Genomic DNA, 8,128 nt, shown 5'->3' on the forward strand with positions numbered 1-8,128 from the left:
TGAATTCTGCTCTAAATTATGTAACAGTTAACTGTAAGTTTGGTTCATATGCAAAATGGATCCTTGGTGAATATATTGGACAGACAAAAGCATTTACCTGCTCAGATCTAATAAAAGTTCAGTCCAAACTGAATTGAAGGGAGATTTCAAACCTGCTTGTGTTTTCAGATCTGGATTAGATTTTGCATCCGAGTTTGACCAACTTTCTACAGGGTGAAAACTAACATCATCTTCTAAACTACTGCCCACAAATGTATGTGAACTTCGTAGTTGGTATCTTCTATTTGTTGTACAATAGGATTAAATAATCTGGAGATGGATATTCAGTTCCTTGTATGATTTATTCCTTTTCCCATTTTGTAATTGAAATAGTACAGTCTTTCTTGCTACAAAGAATAAGGACAATAGCAATGACCTCTGAAACGATCACCCTCATCCAGTCCTTTGACTGATATTTTACCCTGGATCTGGCAGTTCTTTCCCCGACTCTTTTCTTTGGAGGGAAATGCACACCCATGTAAGAACAAGGTTTAGGTATGGGAGGATGTTCACATGTTCATAGCAGTCACGAAGATCAACAGATAAGTTATTCATTTTCTTTATGTCACCTGGGAGTTCCTTAAAACAGAGTGATTCTTTGCTGCCATATGCTACAGCTCCATAAAACAAATAATTTATGCACAAATTACAAAGATCACAAAGAAGTAGAACACAAGAACTGCAACATCAGCTTCACGTGCAATCAGCACAAAGAAGGAAACAGACCTTCTGTGGAAACACCTTTCCACACAATCCTTGCAGGATCTGTGTACCTCTCTACCAGGGCAGGTTACAGTTACAGCTGGGGAAGGGGATTTCTACGAGCTGTGGAAGTGCTCCAGGATGTGAGGCTGATGGGTCTCTGACTCTGGCCTTGTTATGGCTCTGGTTCAGCAAAGCACTTATGTCTCATTGATTTTGCTGCAGTGAAATGCATCTGTGTTTTGTGGAGTCTCTGTTGCTGAACTGCACCTGGGATTGAACACAATGATAGTTTTGATATTTCAGGGGATGTTGTCAGTTTTAAACGTATACTAAAAAAACAAAAGAGCCCCAAAACACTAGGTTTACTTGCCAATAATATAGATAATGAGTTATTCAATTACAACTCAAATGTACTTTCCATTTCCATTACTTTCCATTCTCTCTGCCAGATGACCAGAGTTTGGTGTTTCTCTGTTTGGGAAGTGAAAATAGATTAGTCTGTCTTGCTACTGTTTACAGCCTGATCCTAATAAATTTCACTTGGAAGTTCTTCTCTGTTGGCCCAATACTTGAACTTTCCAGCTATAATTGCTGCAAAGGGAAATGAATGAGGATTATTTTCATTTAGAATTAAATAAATTGCTAGAATTCTTGTTTTAATCCCAAATTTTTGTTTTTAGGGAAACAAACAAACAACCTTCGGTCATGCCTGACTTTTATTTTTTATTTTTTAAAATAAATCTGATACTAACATTTAGAAAGGTTTGCTAGTCTGTGCTCTGAATGTGTCTACATTAAACCTGCCTGCAGTTCATTCCCCACCTATACAATCTCCAGGTACTGCACTTTACTCAATACTGCCCATGTCCAACACGTTGTCAGCACTCTGTTGTTCAGAGGGCACCCCGGCTGGATTGCAAAGAAGCAGATGAACACATGAGAGCGCCCAGGCTGATCTGGCACCTCTCCCAGGGCAGAAATGGAAGATGCTTCATGACAAATTCTGGTTCGTTTTCCTATCTATGAAGAAAGTACACTTTTGCTTACTCCATCAGGAGGTATAAACTGATTTAATTTCAGACTTGTATTACTGCATTTCAATGTATCAATTGATTCCTCTACTACTGGCAAGTACTTGCGATACAGGCTGCATTTACAATTACAGTATATAATCCCTTCTATCCACTGCACCTGCCAGATCTTGTTTTGAAGTAGGCAACAGTCTCATTGTGTCACTGACATTATCATTTCAATATAGTCTCTTCACAAAATTGTTCTTATTCACTTGTGCAGAAAGTTAGATATTTCCTGATTTGCCATCTAAGGAACTATTAGGATTGCCTTTTTTTTTTTTTTTTTTTTTTTTTTTTTTTTCTCCTAAAACTCTTCTTTTACAGAAATGAAGCTTACATTTCCATTTTTCCTATTTTTCTTGAAAGAATTCTTGAAAAAAATAAATATCCAAAGCCCCAAATAATTTTATACCTGGAAATTTTAACTGTCTTCTACCATGGAATTTACCAGTTATTTAGTGATCTATTTGTGTCTATGAGTTATTTCTCTCTTAATTAGAGTATGCACCCCATAATGCATTGCTTTTTTTCCCAAGAGGAAAGACTCGGGTATATCACAAAGTATGTTGTCCAAAAGGAAATCATGACAATAGAGGAAAATATCCAAATCAAATAGCCACCTCAGGCTGGAATTCCCATCCAAATCACATCTGCTTCTGTCCAACTGTATTGCTTCCTTTCTCCTAGAGGGAAGGGATTATACTGTGCCATGTGAAGTATACAGCAAATCATGCTTAAATAAGAAGGCTTGAGCAAAAGGCAAGGGGACATTTACAGAAAGAAACACTCTTCCCATAAAATGTACAGTGCTTGCATTAAAGTCCATGGCTGGGGGACAAGTTATGGAGGAAAGATTTTGGAATTCCTTCAAAAATCCATGTTTTCAACCAGCTTTAAAGCCATCTTTACAAATCTAACCTTAATGCTGGTTATTGACATTCTTCTCCCACAGGACATTGATTGAGTGGATACAGAGTTGGAAGCTTGCAGAAGTCTTAAATTTACAACTAAATTGCTTGATGGAGCCTGTGGGGGCTGTGTGGATGGGGCAAGACTGTGCATTTGGGGAAGATGCTCCAGAAACTCACATTTTAAGTTTGATTCTACAAAGTGATAGAGAAATCATTTTTGCTTTTAAGTTCTGACAGAAAAAAAAAAAAAAAAAAAAGACAATGTTTGCCAGAAATAGAAACAAATACGAGGGACAATATTACAAAATTGCAAGATAGAGCCAACATCAAGGCAAGCCACTCGGAGCAGCTGTGCTGTCTCAGAAATGGGGCAGAAATGTGGTCCAGACACTTCAGTTGCCACCTGACCCTCTCTGTCCCCCTTGTTGGAGAAGTAAGGAGCATTGTTTCCTGTATGCCCAAGGCATGAATGTCAAAACCTTGCTGATAAATCATCTCTCAGGTGGGCTTTAGTGTACAGATAGACACACAGGTGGGACAGGGCACCAGACCCCTCTGCTGTCCTTCATACAATGCAGCTGTGAACTCCAGTGAGCTCTGGGGAAAATTCCTCTCACTTTAGGAAAGAGTGCTTGTAATTCATTCACCTTCTCACTCTGTTCTGGGGCCTTGTTCAGGCCTAGCAGCCTGAAAGTGGCCTCCTGGCTGCCTCCCAGCTCCCTGTGCTGCTGTGTGGCGGAGCCGAACCGGAGCTCTTCAAGCCCTTATGGAGTCCATAGGCACACACACACACACACACAAAAATAGCCCATTGAACCACCATGGCTCAGGCAAATCGATTTCTCTAATTAGGTCACAGTGGACTTTCAGAGACCTCTGCTGAGTGATCAGGGGCATGCATACAGCTGGTTTCACAAAGAAACTCTGCACTAGTCCGAGGCAAGAACTGAATTCAATACTCTAACTTTGGAATGAGGGATTTTAACCCCTCCGCCTCCACAGTCTTACATCACCTTCCACTGACTTAAAGCTGCATCTAGGCCTTGCCCAGTGGTGTTTGAAGGGGAACTGAGGGCTTTGATTCCCCTGTGAGGGAACATTTTCCTATGTGAGCTTTTTACAATGCATGTGGTAGACCACATTTTCATTCCTGAGTCACCAAGAAATGAGCAAAAACACACATCCGTCAGAGCATTGCAATACTTCATGGCAGGGCAGCAGCACAGGACCCAACCCATGTCTTCTTGTTGCTCTGCCAGCATGGCATCCACTTGATGAAAGCTACATCATCCCAGCAAGTGCCACTGAGCTGCAATGAGCTGGGGCAGGACAAGCATGCCAGGTGAACTGCCACAACTCCAGTGACCCACCAGGGATCCACCACACCTCGCTCCCTGCCCAGCGGACCCTGGGTCACATGTAATGTTTATGCCCCCAAATCCTCCCAGCGTTGCCTTGTTTTTTCCATTTCCTCCACCACCCACCGTTTCCCTCCTGAGTCTCTCCCTGCCCACACCCCTACCAAACACGTGTCAAGCTGTGCTTATTTGGATGGTGCAAAGCATTTCAGCAAAATGCCTTCAACAGTGGGATTGTACAGGGTCCACGGGAGGAAAGGCCTGTGGATAAGGCACTGGGCAGGAAATCTGTTGTTTGGCTTTTGCGCTGACCTGCTGTATGATTGGAGCCTGATTTAAATTGTTGGCTCCCAGTGACCTCTGTGGGGATGACAAGGCAGGGAGGGGGGGTCAGTGCCTGCCTGCATTGCAGAGCAGAGCTGTGCAGAGGTTGCAACAGCAGCTCCTGATTGCCAGGAGCATCCAGGCTGGGTTGGTGCTCACCCACCAGAAGCTTCTATCCCCTTCCGCAGCCTAATTCCAATTCCTCAGGCAGCTCATTCAGAGACAGCTTGGATATCAACAGGCTCTGTGTGTGTTGTGTAAATAGGAACTTAATCCCTTTATAGGTCTGAGCAAGCCCACTCAGGTCAAGCATCTCGAGCTGGCTAAAACACAGCCAGGCAGGCCTTCATTATATCCTCTTCTCCAGTGTGAGAGTGAGTTTGGATTTCTCTCTACTTGAAATAGAAACTGGTGCCATTTTATAGCAATTGCAAGAGTTGTCGATGACAGAGAAACATGGAGCAAGCCCAGGATCACCTCAGAGTTTGCCAAATCACTGCAAAGATGTAGGGCAATTAAAAGGAAAACACTCATCCTTGTTACTGATGAGGAACACTTGCAGTTACTAAAATAGAAAGGACTTTAAATGGATGATTTGTTTTCTATTAGCTGGGTTGCTTTATATTCTTTGCAGTTCTCCCAGGCTCAGCTGTAGAAATAAACAAGTCAGGTTCACTTTTACTCAGAGCTGGTTTCTAGTCAGGTTTCTTTGGGCTCAAATCACAATAACTTGTCTGTAAATGATGAAGTGAAAAACAAGGAGAGGACAGAGAGTGGGGAATGTAGAGATTCCCAAACTATTCCTGCTTTTCCTGTATTTTGTGAAGGGTTGTTTGGAGCCAGATTTTGGGCCAAATCAACTTCTAGCAGCACACTTTATTTATTTTTTCTCCACAAGGCAGAAGAAAATAATTTAAAAATTTCAAGCTCAGCACTGGTAAACTATACACTCTGACAGAGCTGCTTCTCCTCAGGCAAACTGATATGGAACCAATTATAATAAAGAGACTGTGGTGGATTTACTTTTCCATCGTACAGAAACAAAAAAAAAAACAACCAACCAACCACCAACAACAAAAAAAACATGTACATGTTTCCCTCTTCAGTTCCCTCCTCCTTAAACAAGAGAAAATCTTTGGTCCCAACATCCTGACCTCTGACTACCATGAGTATGGTAAAGGTGCAGTTAGAAATGGCATTTACCTGGTCAGGTATGCTGGGCCTTCTTTTTCATTTCGAGGAAATCTTGAGTAAGTTTTGCATCTGGTTGGCAGTCTCTGTGCTCCTAACTCATTTCTGAGTTCATTTCCTTTGGAAGCAAAACAAGGCGGAATGCTCTACAACCTTTTACCATGCAGTTATCTGCATTCCTGGACAATGTCACTGTCTGGTGTGTGACTCATTCGTGGTCTCTGCAAAGCTTTATGCGTTCATTATAGCCTTTGCTCATTCTGCTATATTTTAGATAAAATTAGGCTTCAGTGAACTTCAGTTTTCAGGGACAGGCATATGTTATAAATGGAAGGTTAGCATATTGTGGGGGCAAATGTGGCCACGTCTCCTGATCGTTACATAATATTATTACTGAGATGTATGCACTAGAAAAATTAAATTTTTCTAACAAACAATGACAGCTTAAATAGGGAAGACATTCCTTGTTATTCATTACAAACAGTGAAATTTGCTATGTGGTCGTTACAGAGATGCTCTGAAAGACCATTGACTATAGAAATACATGTTGTGCTCACATCAAACAATAACCTGGAAAAGGTTAAATAAAATTCAGATCTAATCTTATCTTGTCTGCCAAGCCAGCTCTGATTGGAGGGTCAAATTAATGATGTTCCTGTAAAACAATTAAACTGCTGGGGTATCCTGAGAAAGGCAAGCTTTCATCAGGCTCATTCCTATGCATCCAAAATGAGCCTATTTCTTCCCTGTGCATCATTACCAGATCAAACAGCTGCAACATCTGAACATGCAGAAGGAGGATAGATAGGAGATGGGTTGTCTATGTAAGGGAATTAAAGGGTAGAATTAAAGCTGTGTAAGGTATACAGGGTAAGGCAGCAGCTAGGTCTGTGCATGCAGAGGGAAGAATGGAGGATATCTGCTCATAGGTTAATTAATTTTATTTTTTTTTTGTCTGAGCTTTCACTGTTTCACAAAATGATTTCTATGTTCTGATGTATGTGATGGATAAACCTCAACAGAAAGCTTTAATTCAGTTCTGCTAAAGATCACCTAAATGCAGCTGGAACCTGGTCTCTACCCAGCTTGGCTGGACTATCAATCTAAAGAAATTAAGCCTGGGACTTGCTTGTACCTCCTAGGGATACCACAGGACCACATTTGGGAACATAGATTTTCTCTTTCATTAAGGTGCTACCAGATCTAACTGATAGCATGGCGAAATTCAATGCAGTTTGAGATTCAAAAGAAATGTTCATTTTATGCTTGCTTTACACATCTCTGTTGATTGCAGTTGAGTAAAGATACAGTAAGAGCAGAACTTTATTGTCTGAATCAAAGGTAACACCAGTCTGTAAAAAAAAACAAACAATGGAGGAACTTGAGCAAAATTAAAACAATAGCACTGGTCTTCAGTAACAGTCATACAGGGCTCAGAAGAAAATGTGGAAAATCTAGGAAATATTTCAAAGGAGATATTTGTGAAAAAGGAGTAAATGAGGTCAGGAAAAAGAAATTCATGGCAAAGATAGCAGAATCTGAGACAGTCTTTCATTGCAGGGAGCATCATGGATGTAAAGGAAATGTTCAAACTGCATAGGAGCAAAGACTGATAAGACTTGCACTGCAGAGATTAAGGTATCAGTTTCCAGGCAAAAGGATCTGGGGATTGGATCATTATTGCACTATTAGCTGTTGGCTGTTGGCTGGAGATAAACAAAACAGATGCTTATTCCCAGGAGAAATAGCTCTTAGAGTTTACCTGACATTGCTAATTTGAAATTCCCTTGAGCAAGAAGGTCTCTCATTGGAGCCAGTCCTCACAAGAGAATTTGAAAAAAAAAAAAAAAAAAAAAGTATTTCTTTTGCACTACACAATACATGCTGATTGCTCCCTTATCATCTTCAGGATTATTTTCTTTATTACTTGCCTTGTATTTCTCAGTCTAACAGATATTAATACAGGATGTGCCTCAATATTTAAGAGTACCTTGTCTGAGTGTGAGAACTTCCAGCCCAGGATGACATCTGCACAAGTTCTCATTAACCTGATTCCAATGCCCGCTGAAATGGCGGGATCCCAAATAAAAATGGCTAAACTTGTTGGTAAGACTTCAGGAATAAGCTTGCATCACTGGTAAGACTCATGGCTTTGCAGAAACACAGGAAAACAGAGCTTACCAAGGCTAGACCTTGGTTATCAGAAGCTGGGGAAATTTCACTGCAGATCTAGCCTCTGTTTTTTTCCTAGATGTCCATCTGTCACCTTTCATGAGTATTATCTTTGGAAAGCAACAAGAAAAGAAAAGAAAAAAAGTCAGAGCCAGTTTAATAGCATATGTCATCGCTCATTCAGTTCAGGCTGCAGAATTTGTGTTTGGGAGAGGACACATGAACTTCAAAGCTTTGTACTCCTCTCTGTTGTGTTGTAGGGCAATAATAAAGGATATCCTGGCAATGCAAAGCTCCCCCCCCCCTTTTTTTCTTTTCTTTTCTTTTCTTTTCTTTTCTTTTCTTTTCTTTTCTT

The 8,128-nt window shown here is 40.8% G+C and overlaps 1 long non-coding RNA gene across 1 annotated transcript; it reads right to left on the minus strand.

Annotated features, from left to right (window-relative positions):
- Positions 1-542: 542 nt before the first annotated feature.
- LOC118168706 lies at positions 543-7,839 on the minus strand. The gene is made up of 3 exons (XR_004751744.1): positions 7,783-7,839; positions 5,614-5,719; positions 543-1,011 (listed from the first exon to the last, which is right to left on the minus strand). It is a non-coding gene; the product is annotated as an uncharacterized LOC118168706 (long non-coding RNA).
- Positions 7,840-8,128: the final 289 nt, after the last annotated feature.

Source organism: Oxyura jamaicensis, chromosome 5 (assembly GCF_011077185.1).
Source record: "Oxyura jamaicensis isolate SHBP4307 breed ruddy duck chromosome 5, BPBGC_Ojam_1.0, whole genome shotgun sequence".
In the NCBI taxonomy this organism is placed as follows: domain Eukaryota; kingdom Metazoa; phylum Chordata; class Aves; order Anseriformes; family Anatidae; genus Oxyura; species Oxyura jamaicensis.